Source organism: Meles meles, chromosome 11 (genome assembly GCF_922984935.1).
Source record: "Meles meles chromosome 11, mMelMel3.1 paternal haplotype, whole genome shotgun sequence".
Lineage (NCBI taxonomy): Eukaryota > Metazoa > Chordata > Mammalia > Carnivora > Mustelidae > Meles > Meles meles.
The window spans coordinates 90,984,970-91,009,842 of record NC_060076.1 but is presented as its reverse complement, the minus strand read 5'-3'; the positions used below and the strand labels follow the sequence as shown (position 1 = coordinate 91,009,842).

Genomic DNA, 24,873 nt, shown 5'->3' with positions numbered 1-24,873 from the left:
AAAAAAGGAAAGAAAAAGGAAATCATGAAGATGAAGAATTCACTGATTTTTTTTTCCCCCCAGAGGAAGAAATACCCAATTTCTGAAAGCAGCCTGTATCTCGGAGGCACCACTTAGTCCACTGCAATTCGCTTGTATCTCTCCAACTGTATGTTTCATAGCGTCTCATAACCCCAGCAGTCCCTATACTCATCATCACGTGACCCTACTTCTGCAAGAAAGGATGGCGAGGCTGCTTAGGCAATTTAAGAAGACAGATGAGTGCTCGTGTTAGAAAAGGTACCATCTTCTGCAAAGCAGCAAGACAAATACCTCAGTGGAAAATGGGCAAAGAAGGGAAATTGAAATTCACAGAAAGGAAAAAAAAAAACCCAAAAGACTAAAAAAACAAAAACAAAAAGCTAACAGGAATATGAAGAGATACTCAAACTCATTAGCTGACGGAAAAATGCAAGTTAAATTAACAACATGGTATCCCTTTACATGTGCTAGACTGGCCAAATCAGGATTCTGCCGGGTGTTGGAGACACGGGAGCATGGGAGCCCTCACGCACTGCTGATGGGAGCGGAAAGTGGTCGAGAAATCCTGCAGGGGCTCTGGTCTGTGTATATTTCCTGACCCAGCAAGTCCGCTCTTGTGTGCGTATCAAGAAGGGATTCGCCCGGGCGCCTGGGTGGCTCAGTGGGTTAAAGCCTCTATCTTCGGCTCAGGTCATGATCTCAGGGTCCTGGGATCGAGCCCCGCATCAGGCTCTCTGCTCAGTGGGGAGCCTGCTTCCTCTCCTCTCTCTCTCTGCCTGCTTCTCTGCCTACTTGTGATCTCTCTCTGTCAAATAAATAAATAAATTAAAATTAAAAAAAAGAAGGGATTCACCCAGAGTTCACAAGGGTCCTCTATGAGGAAGGTGACAAGGCGTGTCAGCTTGCCTGGGACAGTCACAGTGCACAGCTGCCATAGCCAATGGCACCGTTTTCACTCTCAAAACCGTTCCTCCTGGGTCTAAGGGTTGTGTTCCCAGCATACGTGTGTTGGTGCTGGGAGCAGGCAGGGAGGGGGTCGGAGGCAGTTTGCGGAGGGGAGAGGCCAAATGTGTTGGGTTCCTGCTCTTCCGCAGAGAGAAGCAACAGAGTAGATGTACCCTTAGAAAAATATATGGGTCTTAAAAACACAGGCTGAATGGAAAAGAAGCAGATGGAGGCTTCTAACTATAGTTGCACAGCATTAAGGATTGATGCATATGAAACTATATGTTGTAGAAGAGCACAGAGTAGCGAAGGGACTTGCATTAAGCACATTGAAATGGTTGCCCCATTGGGACAGATGAGGCAGAGCAGTGAAATAAAAGGAAGGAAGAAAATGAAAAGGGTCCTCTTAGACCAAAGATGATAATGAACCGTTGAGAAGTGTGGTTATCTCAGGCCATAGTATCTGAAATCGAAAAGAAAGAGTCCCATCAGGATAGATAAAAGCAAAGAATTTTTTAAGCATTCAAAAAAATTAAACTAGAGCTTTCTTTCTTTTTTTTTTTTAAGATTTTATTTATTTATTTGACAGAGAGAGAGAGAGATCACAAGTAGGCAGAGAGGCAGGCAGAGAGAGGAGGGGAAGCAGGCTCCCTGCTGAGCAGAGCCTGAGAAAGGGCTTGATCCCAGGACCCTGAGATCATGACCTGAGCTGAAGGCAGAGGCTTAATCCACTGAGCCACCCAGGCACCCCAAACTATAGCTTTCTTGAGAAATTGGTATTTATTTATTGGTTTGCTTTTTTAGACTCTTAGGCTCTAAAAGACATTTAAATCTGCTTAATAAGTATCTTAAATAGGGGCTCCTGGGGAGACCAGTCAGCTAAGCATCAGACCCTTGATCTCAGCTCAGGTCTTGATCTCAGGGTTGTGAGTTCAGTTCCTGTGTTGGGCTCCATGCTGGGGTGAAGCCTACTTAGGGGGAAAAAATATCTTAAATAGGAAAAAAAATAAACATGCAGAATACAGAGTATACAGAACTAGAAAAGATAAGGCAAAATCAGGTGTGAAGTTAATATCTAATATTCACACCAAAAGATCCTATAGATTTTCCAGAATCATTCCAAGTGCTAAGAAGCAGCCCAGTTGTTCCCCATTCTGAGATCGGAGAGAAATTTCTCCCTTGGGCTCTCATAAGGAGGGCATCGTGTAATGAAACAGTAACCTAGAAAACTCATTGTTACAGAAAGACTCATCCCAAAGCCATGTTGAATACCTAAATGCTAATTTACTCTAACACAGTTTGGGCTCCTTGGATTTCTGCCAGATAACTAGGTTTCAGTTCCGGAATACTCGACGAAATGTTCCTATGAATGCAGTAAACTGGTGTGGCCCGCAGACATTTGGGCTTTTCCACTTGGTTATGAAACACAGGGCTATAAATTTCTGGTCATTATGGCATTTGCTAATGAAAAAAAAAAAAAAGAGAAAGTGTTCTTCTTCCAGATTCCATGAGCACCATTTTGCCTTTCTGCCCCTGAGAAGGGGGCAGGAGACGAAGAGAAAATGTTTTCCTCTATCTCTTCCTGAAGCAACTTTCGCAGCAATTACATTTTTATTGACTAAAAACCAAACATAGTGGTTACTCTAGTGGCTACGGGAAATTAAGTCTATTATGCGGAAACAGGTGCCACCAGCAGACCGAAGCCAGCGAGAAGCAGTGCATCATGGAAGGGTTTAGGGGCAGGTGTCTGCCGAAAGAGTCCACTCGGAGAGGTGACCTCCACATGGACCTTCAGGGTGTGTGGGAGGGAGTGTGAGGGGTCGGGGAGCCCAAAAGACAAGCTGGTGTTTGGTGCACTGTGGGTTTGGAGCAAGTATAGTTCATCAGATTCTTTGGGAACCTGATTGAATTAACCCCTGAGCACTGTCCAATTGTATTGGATTTTATTTTTATCAAGTGAACTCTGCTTATTAATTCAGTTTTTAAGAGCCCGAGAGAGGGAGGGATGGAAGGTTGATACCGAAATAGCGGTAATTACTACCTTTCCTGTACCCTGTATGTGACTTGGAAACTTGTCAATAGCTAGAGACTCTTTCTTAACCTCTGAATGTAGGAATGTAGGCTGGCTTGCGACTTGTGCCCACAGAATGTGCTGGGAGCCATGATGTGCCACTTCTAAGCATAGGTTCTCAAGAGGCTTTAAATACTTCTTTCTCTCTCCCTCTCTTTCCGTCTGTCTGACCGTTGCACAGCCGCAATGGAAACGCATCCAGGCCAACTTGTTCAGCGATGAGAAACAAGGCCCGTTTACTCTTACCGCTCTGGCTGATTGCCGGACTGTGCTAGCCCTGTGTTAGAGCAGCCAGCACGTGTGGCCCAAGCACCAGGGGAGCACAAGTGCTCGGAGCAAGCCCAGGAGAGAGCAGGGGAGCCTCTCCCAGGGCCGCAGAAGTGCCCTGCTACCCTGGATGTGTGAGCAACACCCCGTGCTAATTGTCCGAAGTCTTTGAGTTTGGACATGGTTGTTAGGCAGCAATAGCTAACTGATACAGGATGGTTCCCTGCAACCGTATTATAATTAATAGGAAAAAAATTTTCCTATGGCCATAAATAAAAGAATACAAACACAAATATTACAAAGAAAAACAATAACCACACCTTGACGTTCTGGTTTGTGTTTTAGGATCTTCTAAGCCAGTGAGCATGGACTCCCCTGAGAGCCTGAGTAGCTGTGAGGAAGTAGACAAACTATAGTTCCTAGACTTGCAAAATGGAGCATCAGACCCTAGACAACTGGTTTTTAAAACACTCCCGCCTGGGATTCCCAGCATGACTGTGAGGAGACGGCCATATGTCTGTCTGAGGAATAAAGTCTCTGAAATTTAAGTTCCCATTTTCCCCATCTCCTTCTACTTTACATGACAGAGGGTTGTTTTCCCTTCAAATATCTTTAATTACTCTTAAATTGCATTGCACCTGCTCCTGTGAATTCTCCAGCAGCTCCTTTCTTGGGGCAGTGTTTTCCACTCCGCTGGCTCACGTCTCATCGCCTCTCCTCAGGGAAGGGAAGCAGGGATGTGCACAGAAACACTCGTCACAAGTGAAGCTGGAAAACAGCAACTTTTAATTGGGTTCTACGGTGGTTTCTGTGGCCACTTCTGACCCCTGACATTTTCTTTCCTTTGAGTTTTGTCATCAGTTTTATTGTGAGCAGTTTGGTTGGGCTTCATGTTTACAGCAGGAAGGAGAGGCACAGCGAGACCGGCCCCTCTCTCCTGTGAATCCCCAGTAACAGCATCTGTTACACGGTGGCTGAGTCTCATTATTGCTGCTGCTGCTGGGCTGCCAGGTCTTTTGAGAGCAGGCGTGGAGGGCTCTGGGATTCACTAATGACTCCTGGAGAGGTGCCCGAGGAGGGTTACCATCTTGGGGAGGCCATTGTGAAAACGTGCCTGTCTGTGTCCTGCAGGAAATGAAAGAATCCTTCCCTTTCAGCACAGCTAAAGGAGGCAGTACCAGAAGCCTTAGGACCTCTGTACAAGAAAATTAGGTTTCAGTTTGTAAAATACCTAGGAACTTTGTGGATCTTCACGTTCTTTCTCCTTTTCAGAAATTAAAGAATTAGAGCAGTGTGGGATGATGATGTTTGAGATGGGCCTGGAGTGCTTGGTTTCGATGCGTCCTTGGGTTTCCTGGCTCTGTTGTGTGAACTGTATGCTTCGTGGCCCATGACTTGAGTTCTCGGAGACTTCACTTCCTACCTATGAAGCAATAATGATATTAAATTTGTCATGAATATTAAGTTATTTAAATGTGTATAATGCCTAGCATGCTTGGAGCATAAATGTAGTTGATAAATGTAGTTCATTTGTGCTTCCTGTCTTCCCACCTTTTCTGAGTTTTAGCTTTTTGTTTGTCTCCTTGTTGTCTTGCTTGTATATGTGTATGTCTGTGTGTGTGTATGTATAAATATAAATATATATGTGTATGTGTGTGTGTAAACTTTTTTTTTCTTTGTAGAATGAAGGATGTGTTTTTGGAAAACAAGAAGACATTGATACAAAAATCTTGAAACTGTACTTTTTACCTAATAATCTCACTTATGTAAATGTGTACTGAGACAATGGACCCAATTTTTAGAAGTACAAAGGTATATAGTCATAAAGAGATCCTGTTTTTGCTTCAGAAATATGCCCTTCCTGGTCATTTTCCTGTTTACAGTATTCTTTAAAAAGGCACTGTCTTCACACTTTTTTTTTTAATCATTTGTGCTATTCATTACTTATTCTCATTATTGTTTCCATGCAGTCAGTTAATTCCTATCCCTTCCCCAAATCATTAAAAAAGAGACCAGAATTAATTCCCCATGGGCTCAACATGAATCACTTCCTTCTAAAAAAAGATTGTCAAATAGACTTATTTCTTTAGTCTATGCAGCTAGTTTCCAGGAGAAGCAAAACTCTGGATTATAACCCATCTTACATGTTTATGCATCTATTGGGAGATATTTCATAATAATAAACTATGACAGTTCCTCATAATATTTGGAATTAAATGGTCTAAAAGTACACTAAGAAAATAGTCCAGAAAGCATTCAAAATAAAGAAAAGGGAATTCATCTTGACTAGTCACTTGCTGCTTGCTCATCCCAATGCTGGGGTTTTCCAAGGAATTGCTTTTATAAAAACAAAAACCCCTGGCCATAAGCATTTTAATCCCCCATTTCCTGAAAAGGAAACTGAAGCTCCAGAATTTCAAATGGCTTGCCTACAGACCAGGAATTTGAACAAAGCATTGCTGGACTTTAAAATCCATGTTCTTCCTTATTCCCACCTGCCTCCAAGGCAGTTGATTCTTACATCGGCTATACATTGTACTCATTTAGAAAGCTAAAAAAAAAAAAAAAAAAAAAAATACCCAACACAATACTGAAAAAGAACAAGATTGGAAGACTTATACTATCAAATTTCAAGATTCGAGTCATCAATGGGCGCCTGGGTGGCTCAGTGGTTTAAGCCTCTGCCTTCGGCTCAGGTCATGATCTCAGAGTCCTAGGATCGAGTCCCACATTGGGCTCTCTGCTCGGCAGGGAGCCTGCTTCCCTCTCACTTTCTCTGCCTGCCTCTCTGCCTACTTGTGATCTCTCTCTGTCAAATAAATAAATAAAATCTAAAAAAAAAAAAAAGACTCGAGTCATCAAGACTTCAGTAATCAAGACTGTGCTCATTGGTGAGACAGAAGACACAGATCAGTGGAACAGAATAGAGAACCCAGAAAAGACCCAGACACCTACAGTCAACTGATTTTTGACAAAAGAGCGAAGGCAATGCAATGGAGAAAGCTTTTCAACAAGTGGTGCCGGAACAGTCGGAGTCCTTACATAAAATAAAATTTTAAAAATGAACCTAGTCCCGGACCTTACACTTCTACAAAAATGAATTCAAAATGATCATAGACCTGAATGTAATATACAAAACACTTAAACTGTTAGACTAAGACATAGGAGAAAAGCTATGTGACCTTGAGTTTAATGATGAGTTTGTAAATATATGCTACAAATCGTGATTTTTTAAAGAAAAATGGAGAATTCAGACATTGTTAAAATTAAAAACTTCTGTTGTCTAAACCCTGTAAAGAGAACCAAGGGACAAGCCACAGACTGGGAGAAAATATTTTCAAAACACATATCCAATAAAGGTCTTATATCGAAAATATAAAAACAACTCTTAAAACTTAGTAAGAAAACAATCAGAGTTTTGAATGAGCAAAAGATCTGAACAGATGCTTCACCAAAGAAGATATACAGATGGAAAATTGTGGCATGTAAAGAGATACTCAACAGCATTTGTCATTAGGGAATTACAAGTTAAAACAGTAATTGATGAAATTTTAGAATAAGGTGAGGTTCAGTGGGGTGGAGGCCAGAGCTGAGGACCAAGAAAGAATTCTTGAGACACCTTTGGTGCAAAATGGTGGTTTATTAAAGCACAGGGACAGGGCCTGTGGGCAGAAAGAGCTGCTGCCCCTGGGTTGTAAGGGGTGGAAGCTTCTGTGTGATGAGGTTGGGGAGGTAAGGTAAGGGGGGTTTCAACAGAACTTTCATATGCTAAAGAGGACCTTTAAGATTCGGGATACCAATGACCTTGCCATTGTCAAGGTCTTTTTTTCCCTTCTTAGCAAAGTATTAACATTAAGATAGGTGGGAAATTCCTAAAGAATATCACATATGTCCCACCCAGGAGTGGGGGATGGGGAAAGTTGCAGGGTATCAGCTTTTGTCCTCAGACAGCCTTCTGTTCCCTCATCAGTAATGAAATAACGACACATCTATTATAATGGCTAATACATCTATTTAATGGCTAAAATTAAAAAACTGGCATCAGTTAGCTAAAGCTATGGAGCAACAAAGTAGTCTTATTGATTGCTGGTAGAATGCCAAATAGTATAGACACTTTGAAAGATAGTTTGATACTTTTTTACAAAGATAGGTGTAGTCTTACAATATCATTCAGTGATTGAACTACTACTACACATTTACTGTTTTGAAAACTTATATTCATACAAAGAAACCCTACATAGAAATGTTTATAGTAACTGTATTTATGATTCCTCAAACTAGAAGCAACCAAGAAGTCCTTCAATAGGTATATAGATAAGTAAGCTCTGGTACACATCTATATAATGGAAGATATTAAGCTGTTAAGTGAAAGAACCCAGTATGAAAAGGCTATATATTTTATGACTCAGATTACATGACATTCATGAAAAGGCAAAACTATAGAAATGGTAGAAAGATCAGTGGTTTCCAGGGCCTCAGGGGAAGGGTTGATTAAGTGAAGCACGGAAAATTATTTAAGACAGTAGAACTATTCTGTATGATAACTATAATGGTAGATATATTATGCATTTGTCAAAACCTATAGAACATTATAGGACAAAGAGCAAACTTGATGCAAATTTTTTTTAACATTTTACTTTATTCAACAGAGAGAGCACAAGTAGGCAGAGAGGCAGGCAGAGAGAGAGGGGGAAGCAGGCTCCCTGCTGTGCAGAGAGCCCCATGAGGGGCTCGATCCTAGGACCCTGAGATCATGACCTGAGCTATAGGCAGAGGCTCAACCCACTGAGCCACCCCGGTGCCCCAAATTTGACACAGATTTTAAAAAGTTATTTAGTAGGTCGGGATCCCAGGGTGAAATGCAGAACTGTGACAAAGCAATGTAACTGTATTGCAAATGTATTGAAAAACCTCACTGAGGATATGGAGGAGAAAATGTACTGACCTCAGTAACCTTGGAAATGAGTGCAGTCTGAAAGACTAGAGGCAGAAGGAACTGTATATAAGCATTGTGCTGTAGTTGATAAACTTGTTTCCCATGAGGGTACAGGTTAACAATTCTGATACCACTATGCATGCATACTGTAAGTCAACAGTTAAGTAAATGTATAGACAATGGTGAGAGCCAAGTTTCTCACTGTTGGTGTGGGATGTTATAGAAAAGCAAGAGAGGCTGGAAACATCCAAGTGATAATTGGATTAGAGTTGGAGATGTCAATATGGACTCATATTAGCATAATATAGATACAAATAGTTACATACAGAAGTACTTACAGGTATGTATATATGCATAGGTTAGTATGCACACACATAACTTCCTTGATCTGTTGACAGAAAGACCCTAGAAGCAATGTCACCCCTGTAGCAATGAGCACACCTAGCACCCAGATCTTGGTTTCTAATATCCTTCTCCAGACAAAGGAACTAAAACTTGGATAAATGACTGATTCTAGGATTAGGGCAGGAAATACCCAAGGTGAGCATGGAGCATCTTATGAGGCCCAGAAGTAAGAAGGTGCTCAGAAAACCACCACCACCACCAAAAAGAGACATAGAGCCAACTAAAAGAACTCCTAATAGCCAGATCTGGAATGCTGAAACAGCAAAACGAATAAATTAGTAGTAGATTGAAACTCAAAGTAGAAAATAAATGTATCTATATGATATAAATAAATGGAGGAAAATAGCCACATTTGCTGTATCGAAGAATTCTAAAAATTTCATGTAGCTCCTAAGCCCCAAGGAAATGGAATATAACCCTGCATTCCTTAAGTGTGGGTTGCACATGGTGACTTCCTTCGGAAGAGTCCAATAAGATCAAAAGGACAAAAGACTAACTTTGTACTGGAGAAACCTGACAAACACTGTCTCAGCCAAATGATTAGGGTCAACATCACTACTGACAAGTCATGTTAACATAGGTGTCCTTGATCTGATGTGGTAAGAACGGCTTCCTCTTATGGTCTTCTTCCCAAAAGCATGTAACCCCAATCTGATCATAAGAAAAACATCAGACCAATCCCAACTGAGGGGCACACTACAAAATATGTGGCCAGTACTCCCCAAAACCAATAAAGTAATCAAAACCAAGGAAAGTCTGTGAAACGCTTGCAGCCCAGAAGAGCCTCAGAAGATGGGGATCCTGGATACAGAAAAGCAAATTAGGGGAAAACTAAGGAAATATGAATAAAGTGTGGATTTTCATTAACAATAATATAGTAATATTAGCTCCTTAGGGGCGCCCGGTTGGCTTAGTCGGTTAGGCATCTGACTCTTGACTTTGGCTCAGGTCATGATCTCTGGGTCGTGGGATCAAGCCCTGGGCCCGACTGTGCGCTCAGTGGGAATCTGCTGGAGATTCTCTCTTCCTCTGCCTCTCATCCCACTCATGTGCACGATCTCTCTCTCTCTCGTTCTCACTTTCTCAAATAAATAAATCTTTTAAAAATATGAGCTCATTCATTGTAACAAATGTACCATACTCCTATAAAATGTTGATCATAGGGGGAAATGGTGTGGGGTACATGGGAAATGTCTGTAGTCTCTCTGCAGTTTTTTCCATAAACCTCAAGCTCTTCTCAAATCAAACATTTATTTAAAAGTATTTATAATGCCTGGTGCTACCCCCAATTCTGATTTCCCCTGGCTGTGGCCCAACCCCGAAGACCTTAGAGAGCCGCCTGGGTGATTCCCGTGTGCCTCCGGCAAAGGACCCTAAAGGAAGGGGCGGATGTTCCCTTCTCCTCTCTTGTCTAATTACAATCAATGCTCCCACCTTGTCCTTGTTTAAACAGCAGCGTGACTTAAAGATTTTGGTGGTTTGACTGAAGCAGTTCTTTAAACGTACAGCCAGAGCTACGGAATTTGGAAAATGATATTTTTCATTAAATAAAATTTCTTCTCCAGGAGGCTTCAAGGACCGTAAACAGCTGAGGAAAAGAGTGAAGGGCAGACGGTACCAGGCGCGTCATCTGTCTAAATCCGTGCTCAGCGGGAGAGCCTTTCCTGCTGCTCTGCTAGCCTCGTGTGCACGGAAGTGAATCATCCCCGAGGTTTTAGGTGCAGAGGGTTTGGCTGTAATCCAGTGGCGGGTGCATTCTCCAGGGTCTGCTTGAGACCTGTGACGTAAAATCACCACAAGCTGGGGAGGGCCGGTTCAAGGCTCAGGAGCTGTGAAACTGCAGCCAGCCTTGTGTTTTTCTCTTGCAGGAAATCCGGCAACAGAAGTTCCCGGGGGGGATCCCATCTGATGCCGGAGATGACCGGCTCCCCCAGGCAGGGACTTGACGCTCTTGACCTCGCGCTCTTGAGCCCAGCACCCAGACCAGCCTCTGTGAAGAGACAGAGCCCGAGATGCGACCTGTCCTCACACACAGACGGTCGTGGTGCCTATTGGAAATGGCGCGTCTGTATCTTCTAGACTTTCTCTGTTTGCTGAAAACCCAAGGCCAGGAAATTGCTTCCTGTGCCTGGAGGTATGAGGAAGAGTTATTCCCCCCATCGTTTGCTTTCTCAGAAGATAGAAATAGTCATTAGTAGAAATTTCTGCTTTTTTTAAACCTGTAAATATTTATTTTTAATTTTTATAGTTGCTTTTATTATTTATTATATTTTATACATGACTATATTTATGTATATTATATACTAGAATATATATATAGAATATATAGATATTCTATACTAATATAGAATATACTAATATAGAATATCTATACTATATATAGAATACTATAACTATATAATTAAATTAAATCAATAATTGATAATTGATAATAATTTAATAATATAATAATTAAACAATTATTAAATAATAAAATAATAATTAATAAGTTAAATTAAGTTAATATTTAATCTTCTATAATACATTAATGGTAAATTAATAATATATAATTATATAAATAAGTATATATAATTATTTTAATAATTAATTTATTTTAAACCTGTAAAATATTAAGCAACCAGAAAATATTTATTGTTCTTACACATAGTTCCTACACTATGCTAGGCACTGAGGGGGACATTCGGGAAGCTAAAAATTAATTGTGGCCTTTTATTCTTTCATCTAAGTAATGCTTGAGTGTGTATCGAGTAACAGACATCTGGGCACTAGAGATTAAGAAAACTAAGATTGGTTTCCTTTCTTTTTTTTTTTTTTAAGATTTTATTTATTTATTTGACAGAGAGAGATCACAAGGCAGGCAGAGAGAGTGAGAGGGAAGCAGGCTCCCTGCCGAGCAGAGAGCCCGATGCAGGGCTCGATCCCAGGACCCTGAGATCATGACCTGAGCCGAAGGCAGCGGCTTAAGCCACTGAGCCACCCAGGCGCCCCTTGGTTTCCTTTCTTAAGTAGCGTGTAGTTCAAGAACTTAGGGTCTAGGATGGGGGTTCCCAGTTGGAGGTGATTTGCTCCTCAGGGAACAGGGGAAGTGTCTGGAGGACAGCTGGTCAGCACTGCTGGGATGGTTGGGAGATGCTCCTGACATTAAAGGAGTGGAGACCAGGGACCCTACGGAACATCTTCCGAAGCACAGGACAGCCTCCAACAACACAGAATTATAGGCCCCAGAATGTCCCTAGTGCCAAGGTTGACAGTCCGTGCAAACCCAGTGGGCCCTTCCTTAAACCAGGAGCCCACTCTCCAGGTGTCAGTTAACAAAGCAAACCGTAAAGCCTCCTCCTGCCCTCTCTTTGCCAGGAGGGGCTGGGACAGGGGAGGAGCCCCAGCTGAAGAGAGAGGAAAGGTTACCATCCTGCCATCCACGCAGGGTACGGTGGCACCGATCGGAGGACAGTCAGCGTTCTTCTTTTGGTTCCCAGAATGGTAACTAGGATATTCCAGGACAGAGGGCACGTCCAGTTAAATCAGGCTGCTCCACAGATGACCTGAGCCTCCTCCTTTTTATTAAGAGCAGCCGAGTCTCTACCGTCAGCCCCTGATACACAGGCGTCTTAGCAAAGCTGATCTTTGAACAGCAGGGGTGGGAACTGCACGGGTTCACTTACACGTGGGTGTTTTCGATAGATGCAGTTAAGTACTGTGAATGTATTTTCTCTTCCTTCGGATTTTCTTAAGAGCATGCTCTTTTCTCTAGCTTTACTGTAAGAATGCAGTAGATAAGATGTATGACATACAAAATGTGTGTTAATTGACTTTCTGTGATCAGTAAGTCTCTGTTTACTAGTAAAGCTTTGGGAAACTCAGAAGTCGTTCAAGGATTTTTGACAGTGTGGAAGCTCAGCCCTCCTACTTCTGAGTTATCAAGGGTCGACTGTAATATTATTGAAAGTCAACGACACTTTTAAAGTTTAAACATAGCATTTGCTCCTTGGTTGAAACTACTATAAAACTTTTGTATTGTCTAATCCTGTGTATTACTTACCAGTTTAAATTTTAAGTGGCCTTGCAACCATGCTGCTCGATATAGCCACTGGCCACATGTGGCTAAACTTAAATTAGCTGAGATGAAATACAATTTAAAACTTATTCCATCACCACACCGGTCACATGGAAAGGGTTCACTGGCTGCACGTGCCTATTGGCTGCTGAGCTGGACAGCGTGAACATTTCTGTCGTCACAGAAAGTTTTACTGGACAACACCACCTTATAAGCCTTTTTCTAAGGATGCTTGCCAGCTCGCGCAGTTGTTGCTAGAACGGGCTTGTTTTCTAGCCGCTGAGACCCCAGGGCAAGCACTTTGCATCATCTCATTATCACTGTCTGTTAGAAAGACCTGTTTTGCTGGGAGGGACCGTCTTTTGTCAGACATGCAGTTCTGTGAAGGGTTGACGTCATGGATGTTGGGTAATATATTAGATGACTGAAACCGATTTTCCAGAAGGTGTAACAGTGTAAAATTCAGTAGATAACCTCTAGAAGGCATTTCTGATCTAAGTCAAGTGTGCATTGTTAAATATTAATTCCATTAAGGTATGTCAGCAGGGAATTAAGATATGTGACCCAAATAGATTTCTTTCTAGTAATTCAGTATGATAGAGAACTGGTGCTCAGTGGATCTTAACCGGGGATAAGTCAGGAAGAAGGGAGGAGGGAGGCACAGAAAGACCCGGAAGCCCCTGCACAGTGAATGGGTTGGCCCCCGTAGGGTTTGTCAACACGGTGGGGCAGGTAGATGGGTACGGAAGGTCTATTTTGAAAATATTTCCCCCGTAAGTCTGCTGTATCCAATCCAGGGGGGTATTGTTTAGAGATATTGAAAGAAAATGATTAATGTGCCTCTTTTCCACTGTATGATGGGGGCGGGTAACCTTAAAAAGAAACCTGGGCTCCACCTCTAGGTAGAATTCTGTGCCCTTTGGGTGGTCCCAGATCTCACTGTCCCTCTTTCAGAAGACCCACCGGTTCTTTCCAGCAACCCCTCCCCCTAGGCCGCATAGGATCCGCTGGTTTAGAACCACTGCCTCAGGCACTTCCTTCCAGTATCCGTGTCTGTCTCGGGCAAGCTTGTGCAGGCTGTCTATCACAATCCCTTCTTGGATGTGTTTTCTTATCAGTGCCTGAAGTGATGATACTCTGTGCTGCTGATCAAAGAGGTGTCACATGTCCCCGGGACACGGTGGCCAGAGAGGACACTCGGGTAAGGAAGCTCAGGAGCCCCATTTGTAGTTTGTGCTCAGGTTACAGGGTGTACTTTGAGAGGAAGGTGGGCCGTGGGTGTCTGAGCAGGGCTAGAAATCCTCTCTAAGAGGCCCTCATCAAGCCCTTGGGCAACTGTTTCGGTTGAGATTTCAGTTTGGCCCTGGAGTTGGGGTCGTGTGTGTTAAGATCAGAAAGCTGTTCCTAACTGGAGAGAAGCCTAACCGTCCATCCGATGGAGAGCCCGCTCTGCTGATGGATAGAACGCTTCAACACCCTTATCCCAACCCTCGTTCAAACTGGAATTTCACACCGTGTGGTCAAGGCATATTGGGCCTGAATGGACCTGTCTGTGTTTTTCACTTTTGTTTTTTCTGTTAATGCATTTAACATAGCTCTAGTCCATTCCACATTCTCTTTATCCTTGGTTTCAGATTTTCCTTTGGCAGAAATTCAGTTTTCCCTACGATATGTAAAATGCTGATCACTTGGGATTTTAAAAGCATAAGGTGGGACTCATATCATGGGGAAACTATCCAGAATATAAAGTCCTTTCGGTGGCATGTTGCACAACATATGACATAAGCAAAAAATGTTCTAGCATCCCCAGCAAACGTCCAGCCCTAGCTTCCCGCGCCTCTTCAGGGCAGCAGAATATGTTGGCTGTGAAGGTAAAAAGAAGGTATGAAAACAAGGAGACTGGAACAGGTTATAAATCAGTGGGTTTGGTTCCATCTCTGAGAAGCCTTTGTGAATGTTTCTCCATGGGGTCTCCCAGGACTTGGGATGTCAGGGGTGCGAAATGCCCTAAGATTCTGGAGACCTGTCCGGGTTTATCTTTCCTAGAGAACCCAAAAAAGAAGAAGGGGACTCTTAAAGCCATGTTTAGTTTTGGCTTAAAAAATTCAGTAATCCGGGGCGCCTGGGTGGCTCAGTGGGTTAAAGCCTCTGCCTTCGGCTCAGGTCATGATCCCAGGGTCCTGGGATCGAGCCCCACATCGGGCTCTCTGCTCCACGGGGAGCCTGCTTCCTCCTCTCTCTCTGCCTGCCTCTCTGCCTACTTGTGATTTCTCTCTGTCAAATTAAAAAAAAAAAAAAATCAGTAATCCCAAGGAAGGGAGGAAGGAAGATCCCAAGGGAGCTTCCCAAGGGAGCTTCCCAAGGGAGCAAGGGAAGGCAAGGGGTCAGAGGGAGGGGAGGGGAGAGGAGGGGAGGTAAGAGAAGGGAAGATAAACTCTAGAACGGCTTGCTGGGACTGCGTCATTCATTAGCAAATATAAGTATCTGTTATACGCCAGACACTGTGGTACGATGGTGCTATGTGACACGATAAAACATATATTTGATCCTTGTCCCCAGTCCTGGCTGGTGCAGAGCTCCTAAAATCCTTGCGATTTTAAGAATGTTAAGAATATCTTTTGTACACCCATGAGGTGACTGAACGCAGGTCCTCAGATCGCTTCAGGATAGGGTTGTTGACAAGGAACCAATCGTATGAAAGGGCTCGACCGATCAGCCTGGCCTTCAATAGCCACGGAGGAGAGAGGAGCCAGAGATTTAATTCAATCATCAGTGGCCAGTGATTTAGTAAATGGTTTAGGAATGAAGCTTCCAGAAATGCTCTGAAACAATGAGGCTAATGGAGCTTTCAGGTTGGTCAAGACGTTGATGTGCTGAGAGGGCGATACACTCAGCAGGTTAGAAGTTGTAGTTATCAGCCCGATCCATCCCTCCGTACCTTGCCCTGGGAACCTCTCCCATTTGGCGGTTGCTGAGTTGTAGCCTTTCTATCGAAACTGTAGTAGAGATTAGAGTGCTTTCGTGAGTTGTTCTAGCGAGTTACTGAACCTGAGTGGGAGTCGCGGGGACCTCCAAGTCTGTGGTCAGTTGAACAGACGGTTAGGTTTCCTGGGGACCCCATTTGTGGCTGATGTCTAAAGTGGGGGCCTCTTGTGGGACTGAGTCCTTAATTTGTGGGGTCTGTGCTAACACTTGACTAGTGTCAGCCCTGGATTGAATTATTGGATACCCGGTTAGTGTCAGAGCATTGGAAAACTGATCGGTATTGGGTATTGGAAGGACGTAGCTGGGGATAAGATGGTGAACAAGAGCGGACATGTTTCTGTTCTGTAAAACTTATAAATACCTTCATGCATCTGTTGGGTTATTTCGTGCTGTGGTAAATTTCACCTACCTCCAGATCCTCTCACCCCAGTCTTTAGAGACTGACCCTTATGGACCACATCCATGGGCACCCTGCCCTTTGTCTCTGGTTGGACTTGACCAAATGGGAAGCCCTGGTGGGAAACTGAAGGGAGGGGGTGATTGAGGTCACTCAGGATACTTACTCTCCTCACTTCCTCCTTGGGAAGATGCCTTGGGCTCTGTCCCGAGACAGAATCCCACTACTCCTTTCAAGACAGCCTTCTCTCTATGGCTTCCTCCTCCTTCCAGCTTCTGTAAACCACTGCTCCTCTGTCTCCTTGTGCCAAGGAGATGGGAACAGTGCTTCAGCTCCTAATCCTGGATTATCGCCCCCACAGTTCCTTTTTTTTTTTTTAATACCCTAGGTACACCTTTGTAAAGTAAAAAAAAATTATTTATACAGAATAAATAAACCTTACTTGAATGATTCTGATATGGACGAGCCATCTCATTGGGACCCTAACTAATAGAAGCACTGTTCATTTAAATGCCAGACTTGTGGCCAAATATGTTGATTTTTGTTTTAACATCGTGGATGCTAAACCAGCCATTTAGCTGCTACTTAAGAAGGTCACCCTCGTTAGCAGTGATACAATCACTTCACAGAATGCTTATCTTGGTACATCCTTTGGCCTGAGAGCGTGCATTCAGTGAGGGAAAGAGAAGGGGAACTAGGCCATCGGTTCTGTTTAACAGCATTTGCAAGTACAATTTCAGTTGCCAGAATGCTCTTCGTGCCCATTATGGTTCTGGCATTAGGGCTGTATTCCAGGCTTGGGATATACAGCAATAGCCCAGGATTTATACCAGCATGATACAATCTGATGAGAGGCTGATAAATGTTGTAGAAAGCGATTGTTATTAGCTGTTTTATTGGTGAAATAAAACAGGATAGTAGCACTCAGAAGCTCAGTAATTGTGCCTAGGACATGTTTCCTTCCATGTCAAGCATTACATTTATTACGGGTCTTTTCGTGTGAACCTACCCCCCTCCCTGGAACCTCCTCTAGAATTTCTCAAAAGCTGGTTTTTCCAAATGATGAGTGTCTGTAAAAAGATTCCCATTTGTAAGTTCGCCTTTCATAGGAGTTACTTTGAGCCTCCTTTCGTCCTTATTTTGCTTTCCAAAGCCATTGCTGAAATAAAAAGTTGGGATGGCCAGACTGGATCATGAGAGATGGCTTCAGCCTGTGTGTAATAGTCCATCAATCTGTGGATGAGAGGGAAAGCTTTTCTTCCAAGACGGTAGATGGTTACATGTCAGAACTGGTGGGAGGAACCTTCATCCTTGAAAAAAGCACTTTCACAGGATTTTCCCCCTCATGCTCTAGCGGAGGAAACTGAGACCCAGAGATACCAGGCGGGAGACTTGCCTGAGAACATGGCTCCTATTAGTGTATCGGGGCTGCTGGGACAGAGGGCCACAAACTGAGTGGCATAAATGACAGAAATGTATCGTCTCTGAGTTCTGGAGGCTACAGTCCAAAATCCAGGTGTTGGCAGGATCGGTTTCTTCTGAAGGCTGGGAGGGACAAATCTGTTCCCAGTGTCTCTCCTGGACTTGTCCATGGCTGTCTTCTCCCCACGTTCATTCGCATCATCTTCCCACTAGGTGTATCTGTGCCCAAATGTTCCCTTCTTACAAGTACACCGCCGTATTGGGTTAAGGCCCATCCTAATGACCTCATTTTAACTTGATTACCTCCCACAAGACCCTGTTTCCAAAATGAAGTGAAATTCTAAGGTACCAGTGTTAGGACTCCAACGTGCGAATTTGGGGAGGTTACAAGACAGCCCATTACAAGAGCTGCCCAGATACTGCCTAGAACCTTGGTCTTCCAGTGGCCTTGCTTGTTTCTTCCCTCCCTGCACCACGTGACTCTTAGTATTCGTACTCTCCTCGCTGCAGAGAAGATGTGTTCTTTTTCGTGGACGTAGGGTACAGAGGTGGGTCAGAACCTCCAGTTTCTCAGACATTTCAAATCAGTTTAGAAGAGTATCATGTCCAGGTAAGTTCAGAGGAGTAAGGATTCTTATTAACACAGCCTGAAAATAAAATCAGCTCGGAGGTAAGCAACACATTTTTTATTACTATGTGGCCGATAATGTTGAAACTTTCGAGCGAGAGATGAAGTTCTCCCAGACTTGTCTCATAAACTGCGGCTGATGCTATCATACTGTGATGAGAAACGTGTTTGTCCAATTGTTTTGCTCTTTGATGTGGAGCTCTCTGTCCCCGGGGCAAAGACTTCCACGGAAGCAAGCCTCCCTTCTAGATGTCCTGTGATGAGGCTTTGGCCTCATGAGGCAGTGCCCAAATCCTGCATTTTAGGTTTAATTCTAAAAATCATTTTGTCAGCGCGGAGATGTTCAAAACATCTAAAGGGTATGAGGCAGCCACAATGGTGTGAGATATCTGAGGAAAATGTTTGCACATTTGTAGGAAGATAGTTTTGTCACGTTATTCCAAGTGGTCTTTTAGAGAAGGCAGATCTAAATAAGATAAATTAAAAAAAGGCTTAGAGTTATTTGTTCATGTACCATGTCACCAAGGTCAAGGTGGCTTGCTCACTGTTGCCTTAATGAAAATCGCTTTCATTAAAGGTTGGAACAGAAGACAAATAACAGGGAGTTAGACTCTTTGGTAATGGTCTCATGCTCCCCGTGCTGGTGGAGCCCACCATGCTCATTTTGAAGGTGGAAAACCTGAGGATCAGAGGAAAAACATCAAAACATCATCCGCTCAAGTACGCTCCCTCCTAGACCAATGTGCCTCTCACCCGGGGCAGCAACTGGGATGTAGACACAGTGGACTGCGGGGCCATCCTGACCACCCCGCACACTCACTCGCGGTCCACGTAGGTCTGGACGAGGCCAACTTAACTAAGTCACAGGATAGGCCTTTTGGCACTGAAAAGAGGTAGTGCCCCCCAAATCTAGGATTCGCTCCCATCCATCCCTCTGCTTTTCAGCATCTCCCGAGGCATCACCAGCCGTTCAATCTATGCCAAGGAAAAAACGTTCGGTGGTGAAACGAATTTGGAAGATGCCACAGAGTCCATCTCTCTTTAGCTACTCATCGTGCGGGCTGCAGTATGGAAGCCTCGCGCCATGTCTTGCCATGACAAAGCCGTTTGACTCTCCTCAATCACGTGCTTGTCAAGTCATCTGAGCGTGGAACCATTTATTTCTGTAAAACCTGTAAGTTGCATGCAACACATTTTGAGAAGTGCTGTCTAAAATTTGCATGAGTTGAAGAGAGATATGGAAGAACAGTGTATATACTGGAAAAGAAATGAGGTCAAGTTCATAGACGGCTGAGCAAGAGCTCTGCAGAGACATCCCTATGGACACTTGTGTGACCGTCCTTAGAATCATCCACAAAAGATTCCTTGTGGCCACTGGCAGGGAGGGCTGGGCTGGTACGCTGGGCTGGCCAGGCTTCTCGCTAATGAGGTTCTTTCTTAATTGTGAGGGTGTGGGTGACTATGTGTGTGTGTGGGGGGGGGGGCTGGATAATCAGATGGCCTCTAAAAGAAGTATTGGGACAAGAGTGAAAAGGCAAGAAGTGGCTTTGGCCTTCGTCGTGGATTTGTGATGTGACATCTCTGTTCCTCCATGGGTGAGAGTGAGTGTTACTGCATAGCCCTGGATCCCTCTGCCATCAGGCGGCCCCTAAGGGACCAGGAGGTCTCCCTGGACACTTGGGACCTCAGCAGATGCTGTCTGAAGGTGGAGAGGGGAAGGAGGAAGTTCTCAGGCTGATGACATAATGTCTAAGTGTTTGGATCACGTCGGGAGGAGCTGAGTGTTGGGTACAAAGGGCCATGTCACGGCTCAGGGAGATGTGAATGGACGGTCAGGCTCCCAGCAGCAGCCTGACTAGCTCTGCACGAGGCTGTAGTCACAGGTTCCTTGAACAAAGACCTTCTGGTTTTATGACAGGAACCATCTTGAGCTAGCTGAAGAAAAAAAAGATACTTTGGGACGATGTTTGAGCACGCGGTGGAATTTAAACAATGGGAACAGCCAAGTCTTAAGAAAGTTCAGAAGATGACAGCTCAAGGGATCTGTCTGTAAATCTCTCTGTGAGTCTCGGCTCTTGTTTGGGCGAAGGGTCCACTCTCGTCCATTTAGACAGGACACATCTGTTTGTTCAGGAGAGAGTGGCAGTACCTTGATCTCAAGGAAGGCTGGTCCTCTCTTCAGCCCCCCCCGGGATGCATTGTGACTGAATTGGTCACAGTAACCTAATTTCCCGTTGTCAGTAACTGGTCTCAGAGGGGCCATATGACCCTGGATTAACGCAGAAGCTAGAAATAGAAGGAGGCTGAATACAGATGCTGGGAAAGCTATTGTCTTCCCAATAAAAAGGAATGACAGAATCGTGGATCAGTGCTCTTTCTTCCTTTGCTTTGCCCCTTCTCTGGCGTTCAGACATGATGCCCGGTGACACAGCAGCCATGTTGGGACTGTGGCATGACGGGCACCAGAAGAAAGCTGTGTGCTAGTAACAGAAGGTGCAAAGGAGAATGAGCAAGGTCCTTTTTTGGTTGAGGGGCCACCCCGATCCTGGACCGAACACCTCCTGACGTGTACTTATTTGAGAAGAATGAGACCCTGGTACTTGAAATCACTGCACTTGAAATTACCCAAAATCATTTCTGGGTGAAAAGTTACATAGTATGGGAGTAGATGTCAGGAGCCAGCCCTGAGGACGAGAGAGGGAGTGTCCGATCTTTTTTTTTTTTTTAAAGATTTTATTTATTTATTTGACAGAGCGAGATCACAAGTAGATAGAGAGGCAGGCAGAGAGAGAGAGAGGGAAGCAGGCTCCCTGCTGAGCAGAGAGCCCGATGCGGGACTCGATCCCAGGACCCCGAGATCATGACCTGAGCCGAAGGCAGCGGCTTAACCCACTGAGCCACCCAGGCGCCCTGGGAGTGTCCGATCTTGAATGGGGAGGTACCCAGCAGTGTCTATAAAGGCCAGCTTGGAGCCTTGAGAGCTCACCAAACCCACTCTGCACCAGTATGCACCTGTCCTGGGTAGAATTAACCCTTTAATGAACGAATTGTACTAACTGTATGGATCCCTTGTTAGCTGCTAGATATTTTTGTTTTTTTTCTGGTGCTGGGGATAGACTGGGGAAGACAGAGAAGATGCTGGCTCTCATTTCCCTATAGGGACCGGAGGCAAGGAACAATAATAAATGAAGGGGATAATCGGAGATAGTGAGAAGTTCTGGATGCAATAGGAAGGGAGCGTGTGATGGAGAGTTCTGGGAGGTGTGTAGGTGGCCTGAGATGGTGACAGCTGACACGAGCCTTGAGTTGCAGAAGGGAGCCAGGTGCCAGAGACGAGGCCCAGGCCTCCCGGGAGGGATGGGGCGCAGAGCCCCAGGCAGGAATGAGCGTGGCCTGCTAGAGACACAGAATGGATCATTAATGGGCGTCCACGGCGAGGGACTGTGGGAGGCCGCCCGTGCTCATCTTGTTGTAACCGTTCCGGCCACTTGGCTCATGGGCTTGTGATGTAGCTCGAGGCTGCTGACCAGGCTTCCTGTGGCGCAGGTGACATTCCCTGTCCTCTGTTCAGGCCGTGAGAGCCCTGGGAGGGGGACGGCTGGGGCGGTTAGTCACGGGGATGGACCCTCCTTCCCCTTGAGAATAGACCCGTCATACTCAGCCACTGCACAGAGGGCCCCCAGCGTCCCAGCTTCCCTTGGAATGGCGTCAGGCCCGTTCTGGAAAGACGAGCAGAGCCTTCAGTTCTCTCAGCACCAAGCCCCAGTGACCTGCGTGACTCACAGTCCCCACACTTGACCTGCTTTCCTGTGGCAAGGCCAACGGCAGAGAGGCAGGAAGACTGGCAGGGCGCTTGGCCGTGACTCCCAGCCTGGTCGTATCTGACGTCATCTCAAGTGATAGTGATCAGTGAAGCGGTCACAAGAGGTCACAGGGCTAGAAACTCCCCAGAAGTCCTCCTGCCCTACGTTCCCTCATGTACCTGGTGTTACCCTGAACAAAAGTGTGGGAGGCCTCACCCCGACTTCCAGCTGGCTGCCTGCGGAAGCAGGTGTTCGCCCAGTTCCAGGCGAGAATCCAGTTCTCTTTTCTCTAACTCTTGAACTTGGGGTGGGGGCGGTGGTTGCGGTTAGGAGCACTGTAATTATATCATATCCCTGGGCTGGGAGACTGCCTCTCGGGTCCTGTGTCATGAGTGGGACCCTAGATGAGTGTTTACCATAGGAGAGCAAGCCAGCCTGCAAATACCCGAACTACCCTTGTGAAACCCTGGTTCACTTCTCTTGGACCTGGGACCAAACCCACCACAAAATACCAAAATTGGAAGACACTCCAGTGATTAATACGCCTCCTCTTATAGATGGGGAGAGGGGGGAAATGAGCTGGCCAAGGTTCGTCCTCATGCTGCAGAGCAAGGCTCTTTGGGAGGCACATGGAACTTTCTCGGATGTTGACCGCATTCTGCTGTGACGTGCTGCCTTGACTTACGGAGCAAAGAAAACAAACTTGCGTGTCACCGATGTGTATAAAGTTCTTTGTTCCTCCTTCCGAGTTGAATCTCTGTTCCTCTGTGATAGGCATTCACTGTTCTCATTTCACAGACAAGGAAAGTGAAGGACATGAATCCGTTTAGTAAGTGGCAAAACTGAACTCAAGCTCAGGCCTTCTGGTTGTTATTCGAGAGCATTCCCAAGTCTGTCTCCCCGTTTGTCCTCTGGGGGTTTAGGGGCAGAGCAGAAATTAGCTGTAAGTGTCCTCGGGTGCTAGGAGCAGGGACCTCGGGTGCTAGGAGCAGGGTCCTTGGGTCCCAGGAGCAGGATCCTCGGGTGCTAAGAGCAGGGTCCTCGGATGCTAGGAGCAGGGTCCTTGGGTGCTAGGGCCTCTAGGGGAAAGGATTCTGATTTTTAGCAAACACTCTTGCCTTGGCATGGGAATACTTCCCTCTTAGAGCCCCTGTATCTGAGGCAGAGTTCCCACAGATCCTATCATAACTGGGTGCTGCCATCTACTTACTTTAAATGCCACCTCTGGGACAGAATGGCACAGAAAAGCCCAAGCCATTATAACCAACTGGCTCTGTCCAAATCCTGGCTCCAGCACTCACTCCTGGTGACCTGAGACCTCTATCATTGAACCTTGTGCTGGCTCAGTGTTCTCATCTGTAAAATGGGGCTAAGCAGTAGTACCTTCCTGGGACGGTGGCTACAGACTAGAAGAGGTAAAGCTAAAGCTCTTAGAAGAGGAAGCGCTCAATAAATGTCAGCGGCTGCTTTGTTGGCTCTCCCCACAGTGGAAGGAATCCGGTCACAGATGTGAGTTTTCCCTGGCGGTACAGAGAAGATACGTTCACCGCTCCTGATGTCGGATAGGCATCCCAGGGTGAGAAGTATATAAAGATACACTCATGAGCGGTTCACAGCTTGACTCCGGAGACTGAGCTCTCGCTCTACTACAAGGGTACCTTCTTCTCTGTCACCATCTCCCCTCCGACAGCAGAAGGCCTTGGCTGGCTCACCCGAGAGGCTACATCTTGCCCGCAAGTTATGCCTACAGAAAAAAGAGAAGTAGGAGCCTCTTATGTAACTCGAAGAGTACAAAAGATCCGAGGATAAAAGCCACTGCCCTGAAATTTTCCAAAGCACAATAAATCCCTGCCTACCATTCTCTAGTCCTTGGCAAGGCATCCTTTGTCTGGCTTTTGTAGACTAGGAAAAAATTAACGAACCCACTCCCATTAGGTTGTGTATTTGTGCTGAAAGGCTACTATTTCAGTGGGGTCCTGTTGTCTAAAATACGCCCCGTGTTTGCTTTATGGTTTCTCGGTGATATTCTGACTTTAATTTGATTGCTTCCTGCGAATTGGTATCGTCCCTGGAGCAAAGCTGATTCTCCCTCTCCCCTGTCTCTCTCTCTTTTTTTTTCCAGCCTCTACTTTTTTGTTTAGATCATCTCTCTCCTGACCTTTTAGCGGCTCAGCACTTTTTTTTCCCTTCTTTTTTTTGCAGTGCACGAGCAAAGCTGGAGAAAACAGAGCCAAGACACAAACTGTGAAGCAACAGCTCAACCTCCCAGAGTGAGTGGGCTTCATGCTATTTCTGGCCAGAGCAGATGTGGCCTCGGTGGGCCGTGGGGAACAGCATCCCTCAGGTAAAAATAAACTCGTACCATTAGGACCCAAAGGATGCCGATTCCTCATTCCCAAGCAGATCGTGAACTGGGAGCCGTGTGGAAAGACAACTGGTTTGGGAATCCGACAGGGCTCTGCCCTGGATTTCTTCCAGATTGCGCTACCAGTCGGCCATCTGGTCTCGGTGAGTGCATGACTTACATGTACATGTTAAAAAATCAACAACCACAAAAAATAAGGCAAACGCAGTAACAGAACTGAGTGCCGCCATGGAGTGCATTCTAGGCAACCATCCTAACGTTTCGACCAGCTCCCTGCAGAGTAGCGGAGTACTTGGCAGACTCCTCCTCGATTCCATTTTCTTGCCTCCCAGCCCAGAGACAGACACTGCCCGAACCTTCATGCTTTCCTGGACACCCGCATCTTTCAGCTGTGGGTGCTGTCATTCTGTTTTAAAACTTCAAAGTTTTAAAACTTGAAAGTAAATGGAAATACACTTTACGTTCTGCCACTTGCTGTTTTGTGGGTGTGTGTGTTTTGCTTTTTTGGGATTTTTTTTGTTTTGTTTTTTTCCCATTGAGCTTAGATTTCAGCAATATTGCTCTGGTCCCTTCG

The 24,873-nt window shown here is 45.1% G+C and overlaps 1 long non-coding RNA gene across 1 annotated transcript in view; it reads left to right on the top strand.

Annotated features, from left to right (window-relative positions):
- The first annotated feature begins 571 nt into the window (after positions 1-571).
- The window catches only part of LOC123953182, a 30,094-nt gene continuing 5,792 nt past the window's right edge, over positions 572-24,873 (top strand). The window contains exons 1-5 of the long non-coding RNA XR_006820831.1: positions 572-639; positions 10,211-10,363; positions 10,514-10,779; positions 13,818-13,900; positions 24,137-24,442. This is a non-coding gene — a long non-coding RNA (uncharacterized LOC123953182). The remainder of the gene's footprint in view (positions 640-10,210; positions 10,364-10,513; positions 10,780-13,817; positions 13,901-24,136; positions 24,443-24,873) is intronic.